The sequence below is a fragment of the Berghia stephanieae genome, chromosome 3, assembly GCF_034508935.2.
Source record: "Berghia stephanieae isolate SIO BIC M18660-M18661 chromosome 3, UCSD_Bste_1.3, whole genome shotgun sequence".
In the NCBI taxonomy this organism is placed as follows: domain Eukaryota; kingdom Metazoa; phylum Mollusca; class Gastropoda; order Nudibranchia; family Aeolidiidae; genus Berghia; species Berghia stephanieae.
The window spans coordinates 1,157,932-1,173,135 of NC_088362.1; the positions used below are offsets into that span (position 1 = coordinate 1,157,932).

The window sequence follows — 15,204 nt, forward strand, 5'->3', positions numbered from 1 at the left end:
GTGAAATACATAATAATGTGGAACTACTTGGACTTCGCAGAGAATCAGCAGTGCTTGAAATGGTTGAAAGATACAAACGAAAAGAGGAAAACCATCCAAACAAAATTCTGGCAGAGAAATGGAAACCAAGAACAAGATTAAAACAAACATCCCTGCTACACATTGCTAACAACACCTTCAGACAAAAGCATCCATTTGTTTACATTTTAGGACAACAAATTATTTCCCTTACGGGTATGACAGGTCACACCTAATATAATTATAAAAGTAAATAATAAAAAATATAGAATAAAGAGATAGAAATGTTTCTCCAAATAAAGAGAAACAAAACAAAAAAAAAAAAAAAAAAAAAACACCAAAAAAAAAAAGTAAATTAAAAAAATCAACAGAAGAAATAACAAACAAAAACAGACAAAAAACACATTTTTTTTTAATTTGACAAAAAAAAAAACCCCAACAAAACAACATATTCAAACGAAATAACTAGACAACCCCCCGCCCCTCCACCATCACCAAAACAAAAAATAAAAAACAACAAAAAACAACAAAAAACAACAAAACCAAAACAAAACCAAAAGAAATCACAACAAAACGAAAAGTAAACCGGGTTCACAGCCAAGAGATGACTGGACCGTTATTTCCTGACAATTATCGTGAACATGGTAACTTGACTAATGACAATTAATTAACCAAAAAAAAAGTAAAGCAACCCCTTCACCATTATCAAGTTCATGAATTGTTTTCTTCCAAATCTACGATTTTAAATCATAGCACGACGGCCAACCCAACAGGAAATATGCAAAGTCGGGAATAGGCTTCAACAGTCGTGACGTCACTCTCCTCGTAATGACGCATAGTAACTTATCAACTGGCTCTAACTATCGGAACAATGGCGAATGCCCTTATGAAATATTTCTTCGACGAGCAAAAAAGTGTATCCAGAGGAGAAAAACATGATAAATCTGATCACGTTTTGACTTTTATGAATTCTTATCACATAACATTTGAAAAAGTTCTAGCCATCATGAAGACTAAAAAGTACCGATTTTCTTTGTTTATAACCAAGCTGCTGGTTTCTGGGCGGATGTGACATCAGACTATTGAATCCAATTGGAATTGCGTTTAACTCACTCAACCCTAACACCGACTATATCCATTGTTTACCCGCGTTACTTTTACCCCATGCCTATTTATTACATTTTCCTGAGACAAATTATAGCCGTAGTATCAAAGTTAATGTATTTAGTTTTTACATGTTAATGCTAGTTGAATTAAACTAAACTTCTACCTATAAATGTTTTCCAATTTTGAAAAGTAGCAAAACTTTCTCGGATTGAGTGAGTTAAGATGACCTCTTGTTTATAACGGGCATTTTGTGATAAATTTGGCGTATTCTGAGTCGTCAATATGCGTTTAAAACTTTGATAATTTTTTTGACTTTAAAGTAAATGACCAGGCCATCGCGTTCCTACGTGACATTTCAATCCGTAAGGAAAATACCGCCGTACTATGAAAAACAAAAAATCTAAAAGTTGGCCAAAAACTTGTCTTTCAAATATCGATCATTAAAAGATAACTCTCAAGTCTGGGGCTGTATAAAAGAGACGTCCCAGGTTTGAGAATTTTTGACAAGATGACTTACACTGACATGACTTAAGGCCTTTCGCTTCCCAATCATCCGATCGGGACGCCTCGGCTGCCTCTCTAATCATGTGTCATTTCCTTCCACCGTACACGGTCTGTTGCTGTGGATGCTAATGTCGTAAGGTCTTCCTTTGATTTTAGTTCTTTGTTATTTTGAAGGCGTTTTAGGTCTCGATTGAGGACAGTATAAACAAGTATTGACAATTTTTTTTAATTGAGCATTTATATAGCGCAATATCCACTAAACGTGCTCAAAGCGCTTTACAAGGTGTCCCTGAGCAACATTTAACATGTAGGACGGGACATGACATTACAATTTTTCGGACAAAGACAACGCTGTTAACAGCCAGGTACTCATTTTACACCTGAGTACTGTGATAGAATGTGAGTAAAGAGCCTTTTCCAAGGACTCAACTATGCGCCGAGCGAGGCTCGAACCCAGGACCTTCTGATCCGAAAGCGAGTGTCATACCACTAGACCACATAGACGCACTAGATGAGTGTCATTAAAATTGATCAATATCTAAAGGACCAGGTATTTGGCCAATTTTTTAAAAAAAGTGTTGTTTGTTTTTCAGATCACAGCAGTTTTAGACAAGTGGTTAAATTAGAAATAAAAGTATGAACACCATACACTTGTAGACAGCGAAAATGGCATTATTTAAATATCAAATTCACATCAGCAGTTTAAATCAAATTATCTTAGACCGTGATCCAACGAGTAGGATTTGTCTTTTTAATAACATTTTCAAAACACAAACTCTATAATTTTACCCACCAATTCTACAGTAAAATATTAAATCTGTATTGATTGTGAGCGGATAAACGCCGGTATTAACACATTATTCGTAATATTCTTACAAGGAGAGTTTCGTCAATTATGTTATTAAAGTTAACGATAGTTAAGTGTTCCGATCGACGTGGGGTGAATACTGTTGTGATGGAAGACCGATGTGAAAGATGGATAGATATATATGAACAGCGGTATTTATTTTTGACGAAAACCCCCGAAACCCGACAATGTTATGGGAATTGGTCAGCAGTAGGGAATTAACCAGGGACCCAGGGAAGTGTACACCAGTGGGGAGTGAACCTGGGACTATGGAAGGTTTCGAAAGGTTTCGGAAAAATGAAGTACCCTTCTGGGTTCACTCCCCACTGGTGTCCACCTCTCATATTCCCGGCTGTAATCTCCACTGTTATCATCTTCTCGTAGTCTCAGGTTCATATCCCATTGGTGCCCACCTACTATAATCTCAGGTTCATTCCCCTCTGGTGCCAACCTCCGATAGTGCGGCCTCAATTGCATCTCCCATGGTCCCAGGTTCAATTCACTCTGATATCCTCTTCCCATAGACTCAGGTTCACTCCCCACTGGTGTTCACTTCCCTGAGTATCTGATTCACCTATCACTGCTGCCCACTTCCCATAACTTTGGTCGGTTTTGAAGTGTTTCGGCGGGTTTCGTAAAAAAAGAAGACCCCCCCCCCTTCTCTCTCTTTCTCTCTCTCTCTCTCTCTCTCTCTCTCTCTATCTATCTATCTATCTATCTATCTATCTATCTATCTATCTATCTATCTATCTATCTCGCATTCGTTCTCACCTTGTTTTCTCTCTTTCTACCAAAGACCAGATCAACGTGAACATCAGAGATACCCGACAGTCTGTAGGTCATAGGTCAATGTATCAGTGCTATGCGTTTAGTTGTAAAAACTCACAAAATTCGCCAGCCGGATAAAACGTATCAACACACAAAACTATTCGTATCCTTTACCGGCTACATTCTCAGTGACGTCAATTTCATTCCACCTATGGCCGTAGTAGATTGACAAGTCTTTTTACAATTTGGATAGAACCCCCCCCCCCTCCCACCCCCGTCCTTTATTTCATATATCAACCGGTATCATCTGGGGTGCGTCCTAAAGGCGATAGATTCATGTCACACATTAGCAAAAGCGTCGATTAGTTACTTAGAGAGAAAAGATTAATAAAAAAATCCATTTATTCATCCCATAGGGGAAATTTTTCTCTTGGGTCTATTCCAAGGGAAGACTGGAATAACCCATGCGTCAGCCGCAGTGCAGCGCCGCAAATTGAGCTAGGGCGAGATGACTTGCTCAAGGCAACACAGCGCGGCGGCGGGTGATCAATCTCGGTACCTTCCGGGTACGAAGCAAAGATCGTAGCGCTGAGCCACGCTTCCCCAGTCTCTTCTCTTCACTCTAGCATAACATCATATTTCATATCAGAATTAACCAGGCTATCAGTTGACAAAGGATACTTTCTCAGTGGGTTGCCAAGTCCCATGTTTGAGAGGGTTTTCCCCAAGATCAGCGTCAGTTAATTCGGTCGATATTTGAAGGACGAGTTTTTCGGCCAAATATTTGGATACGAGTCTTTCCAGACTACGGCTGGTAAACTGGTCAAGCGTCTCATTATATTTTTTGTTACAGCAATTAATGCTAGACACGGACAAAATATATTCTTACTTTTTTTTTTGCCAATTTTTTTTTCATTTTAGACTTTATATGTCGGTTGATTCCCGACTTGTTAAAAAGGTCTCGAATTAACGATTTTTTGGGAATAGAATTTCGCCGTCTCTTTACTCGATCGATATGGGGCTAAAGTTCTTTTGGATAACTCGAAAAAACTCGTTTTATCAGTGCAGGAGTTGAAGCAGTTTACTCATAGCAATATTTTATTTGAAAGGCAACAAAACGAATCCATTATCGATATATGAATTATGTTGTGAATTCGTCATTTAAATTAAATCATTGCACCAAAATGTCAAAGGTCAGGATGATGTCTGCGATCAGACAGTTGGAATACAAAAGGAAAGGTCGCATAATTCATGCCTGCAGTGATATACGACACCAATTCATGACGGTTGACCTTTGGTTTTCCATACAATCGCCTGGCCAAGTGATTATTAAATGGGAGGCAAAATTAGTTTGAGACAAATGGAAATGAACACAAATTATAATTGACCTAATAACCAGCTGTCATAACTAGAACAGCACCCCGTCTCGCCTTGTGGCAAACCATCAAAAAGTTATAAGATCTTCGTGATCACACCTGACAAGAAACATTGTCATATTATGCGGCTATGTGGTCTAGTGGTATGACACTCGCTTTCGGATCGGAAGGTCCTGGGTTTGCTGGAGCCTCGCGCTCGGCGCATAGTTGAGTCCTTGGAAAAGGATTTTTGCTCACATTCTCTCATCGTACTCAGGTGTAAAATGAGTACCTGGCCGTTAACAGCGGTGTCTTTGTCCGAAAAATTGTAATATCGCCTAACAAGCGGCATGTCACGTCCTACATGTTAAATTTTGCTGTTGACCAGGGACCCCTTGCAAAGCGCTTTGAGCACATTTAGTGGATATTGCTCTATATAAAGCTCAATTTAATATTATGATACGATATCGAGCGAATTCTAAGAGAAGTCTTCCTGTCAATATCTTAAAGCTTTGAAAAACACATTTCATTTATCATGAACATTTTCTATCAATTTATATTCCAAAGAAAGCATTTTGGCCTATTTCAATCCAACTGAAAACTGATGATGTCATAATTTGCTTCAACCCTATTTTCCTGTGCTGCCTGAAATCTCAAAAATATTTTTCTAAATTGTATAGTTTGAATAAATAACACTTCTACAATGGAATAGTTTCAATGTAATCTTTAAAGAATAATTGTGGAGAGGTATCGGTTTTCCCGTTATCATCAATTCATGGTGAGTGCGACACTAAAGACAAATTATGAAATATGAGATGATGCCCAATCAAGGCGAACAAACAAAATGACGATAGGAAAAATGACTCGCTACTCCTAGAATAGAACAAACCATACTATAAACGGCGTGTTACGCAGTAAAGTATGTATTTGTCAATCAAATGGAAGCTTCTAATTCATTCTATGATTGTTGAGGCTTCAAGTAGCATTAGATATTTGGATTCTAATTTGAATATTGTATTGATTCGGATTGGGTTAGGTTGGAATTCAATTTCCTGTACTAAATCTCCTGCTCGTAGCAAAATAGAACGCATTTTGTATGAAATCTCAAAAGTAAATACACCGCACTCTGTGGACACGTGTTATGACACTCGGCTTATGACCTGTAGGTTGAGGGTTCAAATCCTGTTTTGTGGCGGTGCAAAGATACGTCCTTGAAATAATTTTTTGACTGACATTTCTACCTTGCTCAGGTGTACATTGGCAACAAGGCCGTAACAAGGTATCTAGTCTAGGAAATGAATGATAAAATCACCTCACATATTGAACGCATCATCCTGCATGTTCAATGTTGGTGTTGATTTGGTGCCCCGTGTAAAGCATTTGAATATATTTAAATAAGGCGTCTTGTCAGTGGAAGAAGAAGAAGAAGAAGAAGAAGAAGAAGAAGAAGAAGAAGAAGAAGAAGAAGAAGAAGCAGCACCATGGTAATGCCCAAGACCCTGTCGACCATCCAATCCATGACAAACGAGTTCCCATTGTGCCATCAGGTTCGTGCTTAATTAGTTTGTATAATTCATCGAACCAATCATTGACATCCATTCACTTCTAACGTCTTCTACCCGTCCAATTGGTGACATTAAATATGAATCGAAATTGATCGCCGTAAAGCGATCTTCGGCGAGATAATGGGGCCGTTTACAAATTACTACATCAGATGATGTTGGTGTTTTAGTTGTATAGTTTTAACTGGGCCTCCCATAGTTGGGCAAGGAGAGGTCACACAATGTCTTCTATACGATTTTATCTGTTTTTCAACTTACTCTTTGTCCTTGTCTTGGAATGAGGTTACGTGGTTTTGTCTTATTCCTTGTCGGAGTCCTTGACTGGGAGAAAAAATAAAAATATATAATTAAAGTTTTGGGCAGATGATTTTTTTTCCTTCTAAATTACTTCTCTGTTATGTATTGTTATGTTTATTGTTTTGAATGGAAAATGTTAGCATTCGTGAGTGTTCTTTTAGTTGGAGCCCGTGCTTGTGTCTGGACGAGACTTACTAAATAAAATTTGCCGTCATCAGAAAGAAGCCTGAAATGCGATTCCGTGTCGATTCGGCGTCCATCTGTTCGAGCCCTAAGCCGTCAGAAACGCGCGAACGTGTACGAATTTGTCACAGTTTGTTTTATCTACAGTAAAATCGCTGAACTCATTTTATGTCTGAGCAGGTCCAAAAATATGAGAAAAGATCCCTTTCCAAGGACTGAACTTCGCTCAGCCAACATCTGGACTCGAACCCTGGACCTACAGGTCACAAGACGATTGTGTAATACGATGTGACTACACAGAGTGGTACTATTACCGTTAAGACTCTTGTTTCACCGGAGATCGAATAGTGAAGTACAGGTTGAGCGGTATTAGCGACTCAATAACAACTTATGATGCTTCTCTCCGTGTTATTCCTGGTCAATTGGGGTTTATGGGCCTTTGAGGGCAGAATTAGTCGTCATACTAAGATACGGATTCAATACAATGGGAGATAGCCGTGGTCGTGATAGGTCATAGGTCATGTCATAGTAATACTATTGGTACTTAGCACCGGGTTTAATACGTAATTGGGTTGATGTTACGGAAAAAGGGGAAGTAGTTGGTAAGAAGGGGAATGTGTGCGCGAGAGGAAGAGTGCAAAGGGGGGGGGGGGGGGTTAGGTAGAACATCAAGAAACGTAATCGTCGTTATTTTCCAATAAATGAATGCCGAATATCCAGTCACTTTTCCACAGATATTACAAATGTATAAGAGGACACAAGAACAAGTATGATGAAAATGAGTAAAAAACACGGACAATTCGCTGTATAAATTTGGATCAGAAATCTGTAACGTCATATATCTACGAGTTTAGGTCACCCTGAGACTGAAATTACGGTGATCCTCAAACATTGAGGTCCCTGGTTAAATGTCTTTTGTCAAGGTGACAGTCCTCTAAATTTATTGGTATTTGACGTAACATTTTCTGGCAAGACAGGAAAACAAGCGTTTTCTCAGAGTAAGGTTTTATCTGATGGTTATAATATATCTATTATTCATTAGTGTGTACACATTGAAAAGCAAAAAAAATCGTTTCATTCGGCCATTTTCGAAGATAGTCATCTCTACTACCACCATCACCACCATCACCACCATCACCACCATCACCACCATCACCACCACCACCATCACCACCATCACCACCATCACCACCATCACCACCACCACCACCACCACCACCACCACTACTACTACTACTACTACTACTACTACTACTACTACTACTACTACTACTACTACTACTACAAACTACTACTACAAACTACTACTACAACTACTACTACTACGACTTCTACTACTACTACTACTACTACTACTACTACTACTACTACTACTACTACTACTACTACTACTACTACTACTATACTACTACTAATAACTACTACTACTACTACTACTACTACTACTACACTCTACTACTACACTTCTACTACTACTAACTACTACTACTACTTACTACTACTACTACTACTACTACTACTACTACTACTACTACTACTACTACTACTACTACTACTACTACTACTACTACTACTACTACTATACTACTACTACTACTACTACTACTACTACTACTACTACTACTACTACTACTACTACTAATACTTCTACTACTACTACTATTACTTCTACTTTACTATACCATTAATATTGCTGCAGCTATTTCCTCTAACAGCAACACGACTAATTGATGAGGATCATTTACAATTGATGCTAACACATTTGGAAAAAAATCAATGACAATAATTTCATCACGTTGTTCCTAACCTGAACTTTTTATCTGGGGCATTGAACAATCTTCAAACGACATTGAACAATCTTAAAACGACTTTGAACAATCTTAAAACGACTTTGTATCGGCTTTACACATCGCCAATACCTTTCTAGACAGACCGCAAGTTATTCTGTCGATTGCTTCATTTTCAAAAGTGGAAACGACTAACCGTTTTTGTATTTTCTAACAACACAACTCTTATTATTATGTGGCAATGTGAGGCCGTTCATATCACTATACATTTATGTTATCAAATGATTTGATTATACAATTTAATAATGAATCTTTAGAGCCACATGACACATGAGCTTGGATTTTATCTTGATATTCATAGCTTAACATTTTCTTTGCCATCCTTTGGATAGAACGCTAGTCTGAATGCTTCCTGCCAAATCTAACAGACCCAGCTACCCAAACTCCACACTGAGATGAAGCATTCAACTCTGTCAGGATCCGGAACCGACGAGTATTTTCTAACATTTTAGTGTTTTATCTATTGATCTATCCTTGCTTGAAGTCCCAGGTTTGAGAGTTTTTGACAAGATGAGGCCGGGTCATTTTACTCAATATTTGAGAGACAAGTTTTCCTATCCAAATTTTTTAATGATTTTTTTCAGAGTAGGGTCGATTTTTGGCGGATAGGATTTAAACCGGCCACCATTGAATTGCCAGGCGAATAGAATACCACTGAGCCACGCTGCCTTTTACATCTGACTTGATCGACCAGTAATTTGAGTCAATGTGCATTGTATGGCTTTATACCATCAAGGCTTTCCAAACCGTCAAGGACTTTTTTGTTTTTTGATTGAACGACGGAAAACCGAACCACAATGGTAATTATAGTATCAATTACTTCATCACGCATCGCAAACAAGCAGCCATTCTCGTATTGGCAACGCAACGATTACAATCTCTCCAAAACTAGCTAATATTTATCGATAAAACAAAACGATTACTGGAAATCGAATAATTTACACAACCGTGACTTCATAATTGTTAGCGTCTTTGATGTCGAAATCCAATAAAATTGCAGTATTAGTTCTAACGAAGAATGGGTTTTAGAGAGACGCTGCTTATTTCAGTTTGAGAAAGAGCATTTCCATGGTTTCACCGTACTCAACGCGCTTAATAATGCTTGATTTATTTCTCCTGTAGGTCCGAGGGAACTCCATTTACATTTCAAACAGAACAAGGTAGGTGTCTGACGATAGCCCAATATTCACTGACATCGGACTCGGTGAAAGTAAAGAATGTGACGTATCATACACAAAAACTTACTGCCATTGTTAGAGAATTGCCATCAGTGTAAACTATAAGGTTACTAAACACATTCAATCAAATAAATACTGTGCTATTCGCTCATCAACGATATGATAATATATATATATATATATATATATAATATTATATATATATATATATATATATACGTGCAAGAAATATTTGTTATTGTTCACAACTTTTGAAAGGATTTTGGTCTTTTTTCAAATACTTTTGTGAGATCAAGACCCAACTTTCTTGTTATTACTCATGAGAGAGAGAGAGAGAGAGAGAGAGAGAGAGAGAGAGAGAGAGAGAGAGAGAGAGAGAGAGAGAGAGAGAGAGAGAGAGGAGGTGGTGAAAAAGTATTGTGATGGAAAAGTCAATCATAGGAACTCCACCAAAAAAAAAAAGAAAAAAAAAAAGAAAAAGAAAAAATAGCCACACGTGGTATCTAGATAAACTATAACTTCTTGCTTATTAAATGTGTAAAGTGTTACGATTATTTGCTAATTTTTCATCTCTATTTTGTTATAAAATATTTGTTTTCAAACCAACAACATGCCCAAGAGCGTTACGAGGCATTTGTGTGAACAATGGCCTGTACTCGTACATAGGTGGGATATTAGACTCCCGTAGGGAAAGGCATCGGTGTTCCCATTCATACTGGGTAAGGCTTTAATAGAGCAGTAAATGGACATGGTGACGGAATGAATGGACTACACAATCCATTTGATTATGAATTGGTTGACTTGCTCTGGCTTTCTGATGGAGATGTGTAGTTAGTTCTATGTGTCCTACCTTTAATGATCTCTCTCTCTCTCTCTCTCTCTCTCTCTCTCTCTCTCTCTCTATCTCTCTCTCCTCTCCTCTCCTTCTTTCATATAGGCACATATATATGATAATATATAATATATAATAATAATAATAATAATAATAATGATAATAATAATAATAATAAACATATATATATATATAATATTTATATATGTTTATTATTATTATTATTATTATTATTATTATTATTATTATTATTATTATTATTATTATTATTATATTATTATTATTATATAAATAAAACAACAAAACCTAAAACATATGAATAGCCAGGTTGATTCATCTACTATGTATGTATTGTTGTCATAATAGCAGGAGTAATGGTGGTAGTAGAAGTGATAATAACAATAATAATAATAATAATAATAATAATAATAATAATAGTAGTGTAGTAGTAGTAGTAGTAGTAGTAGTAGTAGTAGTAGTAGTAGTAGTAGTAGTAGTAGTAGTAGTAGTAGTAGTAGTAGTAGTAGCAATAATAATAATAATAATAGAAGTAGTAGTTGTATTAGAAGTAGTAGTAGTAGTGGTAGTAATAATATTTTTTTTCTTTCAGAAATTATGTGTACAAAAGTTAGTTACATAACATATTATACACTAAATATTTCATAACTTAGAAGAGAATAAATGTTCATAGCATGTGAATAATAGTAAGAATCAGAATGGAAAATATCTAAATTTCATAAATGTATCTATAAAGCTTAAGTATGTAGATCTATTGTGTGGGAAAATATTTGGGAGAAAGAAAATGAGGTGAAATGTAAATGGATGAAAAAATAAATAATGTCATTCTTATTTGGCATTTTTTTTAATTAAAAAAAGTTGTGGCGTTCGATTTTCGGTGTCTTTCAGTTTTAGCCCGCGTAGACTAAAAATTAACATATAAATTATTTACAATTGAAAAAAAATGATCGTAAAGAGGATGAGTTTTATCCTTTTAGGTGTTAACATTAAAATGTTATAATTAAAAAATAATAGATATTTGTAGCTTGATACTTGCTCACTTTTTTGTTTGTTATAACCAGTTGATCTACAATGTTTTTATCTTTTTAGAAATCTATTATTAATTCTTTCGTTTTGTTAACGTTTAGTTCAATCATGATAGTTATCGTCACACCAAGACACACATTTAATGTTTTCCTGTTTACTTTGACTTCCATCGTTACCTAAAATTAACCCCTGTAATGTAAAGTAACGAATCGCTTAACTCACTCAACCCTAACACCGACTACATCCATAGTTTACCCTGGTTACTTTTACCCCATGCCTATTTATTACATTTTTCTGAGACAAATTATAGGCGTAGTATCAAAGCTAATGTTTTTAGTTTTTACATGTTAATGATAGTTGAATAAAATTATCTATGTACATGCTCATTTTTAATACATTTAAGTCGTACAAATCTCTAGGATTGAGTGAGTTAAGAACTAGATAATAGGTTTTTAAAACATTTAAATGTTCTGTAGATTATAATGGAGTCGTCGGCAAATTGTAATAAAGTAAGGGATATTGATAGTTGAGATTTGGCTGTCGTTTGTGTCCAGAATGGACATCATGGGCGACGGATCAAACAACTGGGAGCTCTAATATTTAGGGGCAATTTTTTAAGAGCTATATGTATAGGTTGTCCCTTAATCCCATGTATTTGAGAAATAATAATAATGATGATAATAATAATAATAATAATAATAATAATAATAATAATAATAATAATAATAATAAATAATAATAATAACAATAATAATAATAATAATAATAATAATAATAATAATAATAATAATAATAATAATAATAAAATAACCCCGACTAGGTCATCTTAAAGTCTTGACTCAGTCCAACTATGATATTTTAGATATTTCAGGTAACGGTCTAGTTCTTTGAAGATTCTCCACTTGTTTAGACTGACTGAGGTTCACAAGGCATTTATAAACTGGGAAATATGTCAATAATCAAATATGTAGAGAATATTCACCTTGCTTGATACTAGATTTGCGAGACTTTTCCAAATGTCTAATTGTATACGATTCTTTGTGAAAAAAATATCATTACAAATAACAAAGGCGATGGATGAACACGAGATGTGATCTGGGAAATTGATTGACCTGGTGGGAATCTGTTATTTTATTTCTACATTTGAGGATTAGTTTTGATTCAGTTACAAAAATTCCAATCTGCAATAACTCATCGCTCCGATTTCCTTTTCGTGCATCAAAGGCGTACAATTACGAGTATCATTCATAACATTTAAACACATGAAAATACAGTTATATAGTTATATTACTTACCTCAAAATGGCAATTGTTGGAATAATATATAGGTTTTTTTCCTGAATAATAAGGAATTATTGAAACGTCAAACACCAGCCTCTCTCTGTCGCATTTTATTTCATGTAATCAACACGACCAGGTTCTTGTTTGACTTAATCCAATTTCACGTGGGAAAGTATCACAAAAAACTCCGCCGTACAAATATTTAAAGCCGTTAATGAGTAATAAATATTACAGTAAACTTTATACAAGTTGCTACAAGAATAACGATGAAAAGAAATAAATCACCTTGAATATAATCCAATCAATTTCCATTAAAGTATTTGTGAAATTTTCTATAATCAAGTGGATAGTCTATGTATTCACAAAACACTGACAGCAAAATTAACGGCATAACAAGAATACTATTTATTGATGTTGAAGTGTTGTATAATATTGATAAGCACCGCTATTGGAACTGGTCGTCCCCAACCAGATACTTTGATGGACTGTGTGTGTGTATATATGTATCCACTAATACAACAGATATCGCTACACCTCTCCCACACTGACAAACCTCAAACACACGCGCACCCTTCAATTAATTAAACATACTCTGTCGCCGCTTTTTCTCCGCCCTTCGTTCAAGCGCATAATCTAACACACACAAGCACATACACACACACAGTAACAAGAACACTTATTCACACACACACAAACACACACACACACACAATTCATTCACATTTTCTATTATTACACAACACGCACAACTACTCACCCACACACACATACACACACATACAAACACACACAACACACACACAGATATATTCACTCACACTCACACAGTGACAGTCTTCCAGTCACAGCAGCTCACACACACACGCGCCACCCGACGACGACGGCTTTTCCCCCCTCCACGCGTACTTGTCCCCGGTTTCACGTGCGGCATTTTGCGCGTGAAAGACCAGACCGAGAAGTGAGTGCATACGACAGTGTTATGATCTACGCTCACACTAGACCAGTTGGGAAAGGGTTTCCGGACTGGCATTGATACACGATACCTGATCCATTGGCCTATCTCTGTATATTATGGACAGTTTATTTTGTTCTAGCAATGGCTTTGTTGGCGGCGACGCCAGTGATCATAATCGTACTTGTTGGTGTGGCTGTAATGGCGTTGGCGGTGGCTGTGGTGGTGGCGAAGCTTGGTGTGATGATGATGTGGCTTTTGCTGCTGCTGAAGATGATGATAATGATGATGGTGAGGGTAATGATGATGCTGATGAAGATGATGATGATGATAATGAAGATGGTGAGGGTAATGATGCTGCTGCTGCTGAAGATGATGATAATGATGATGGTGACGGTAATGATGATGATGATGATGATGATGATGATGATGATGATGATGATGATGATGAAGATGGTGAGGGTAATGATGCTGTTGCTGCTGAAGATGATGATAATGATGATGATGATGATGATGATGATGATGATGATGATGATGATGATGATGATGATGATGATGATGATGGGGAAGGTATTCATTTTACACAGAAATTGCTGAGACGTGTGATACAAATCTTTTCTAAGGATTCTACTCTCCACTGCCAAAACAGGAACGCGAATCAACAGATTACTAGTCATGATTCATAGCGCTAGAATACAAAAGGTCTCAAATTTGAAGTTTCGTAACTTTACTCAAAGAGAGAAGAGAGAGAGAGAGAAAGCATGAAAGAAAGAAAGAAAGAAAGAAAGAAAGAAAGAAAGAGAGAGAGAGAGAGAGAGAGAGAGGAGAAAAGTTTTTGTGTGTGCAAGAGACAGATAGAGAGAGAGAAAAGAGAGAGAGAGAGAGTGAGAGAGACTGAGAGAGATTAAGAGAGATAGGAAGACAGACACACACACACACACACACACACACACACAGACAGAGAGAGAGAGACAGAGAGAGAGAGAAAGCGAGAGAGAGAGAGAGAGCGAGACAGAGAGACTGAGAGAGGGTATTTAGAATAAAGGAATGTTTTTAAAATATACTTTCCAAGTCGTCTCTCAATGTAAATGTGTTAAACTCAATAGCCAGTCTACCAATGAGAGAGTTGTTAGAAATATACTTAATATCAATTGATGATCTGTCGGGAGTCCAGGCTTGTATTGAAATCACGCGTTCTTGAATATGACGTTTGTCGGGAAGGATAATATGAGAATTATGACAAGTTCAAACCTCAACAATATCAGAAATGTGGCATCTCCAGCTATAGGGAATGAGATTAGCGGAAGAGTAGCGTCCCTTGATTGGACGTAGTCTGTGACGTCACCGGCGAAAACGTTATTAGAGAGAGAACGTCATGTTGGTTGTGCTTCCGCGAGGACGAGAGACGCATGCGCACAACCAACATGACG

The 15,204-nt window shown here is 36.6% G+C and overlaps 1 protein-coding gene across 1 annotated transcript in view; it reads right to left on the bottom strand.

Annotated features, from left to right (window-relative positions):
• The window catches only part of LOC144966991 (uncharacterized), a 146,153-nt gene extending 132,734 nt beyond the window's left edge, over nt 1-13,419 (bottom strand). The window contains exon 1 of the mRNA XM_078903697.1: nt 12,838-13,419. The gene's annotated coding sequence lies outside the window, so the exon portion shown is untranslated. The remainder of the gene's footprint in view (nt 1-12,837) is intronic.
• Between the last annotated feature and the right edge of the window lie 1,785 nt (nt 13,420-15,204).